A 283-nucleotide genomic window follows, 5' to 3' on the forward strand; every position below is an offset into this window, starting at 1 on the left:
CGATGGAATCCAGCGACGCTGAAGAGTGGAATAAGGCTTGCGACTTGGAAATGGAATCACTTACCAAAAACAGGACGTGGGACTTAGTGCCGTTTCCAAAAGGACGCAAAGCGATTAGAAATAGACGAGTTTCTCGGGTGAAGGAAAACCAAAACGTAGAAATTGAGCGTTACAAAGCGCATCTGGTGGCCAAGAGATTTGCACAGAAGTACGGCATCGATTACAAGGAGACCTTTGCACCAGTGGCGAAGTTTACTTCAATTCGAGTACTGCTCAGCCTCAG

Source organism: Plasmopara halstedii (assembly GCF_900000015.1).
Source record: "Plasmopara halstedii genome assembly, contig: Scaffold_2439, whole genome shotgun sequence".
Classification (NCBI taxonomy): Eukaryota; Oomycota; class Peronosporomycetes; order Peronosporales; family Peronosporaceae; genus Plasmopara; species Plasmopara halstedii.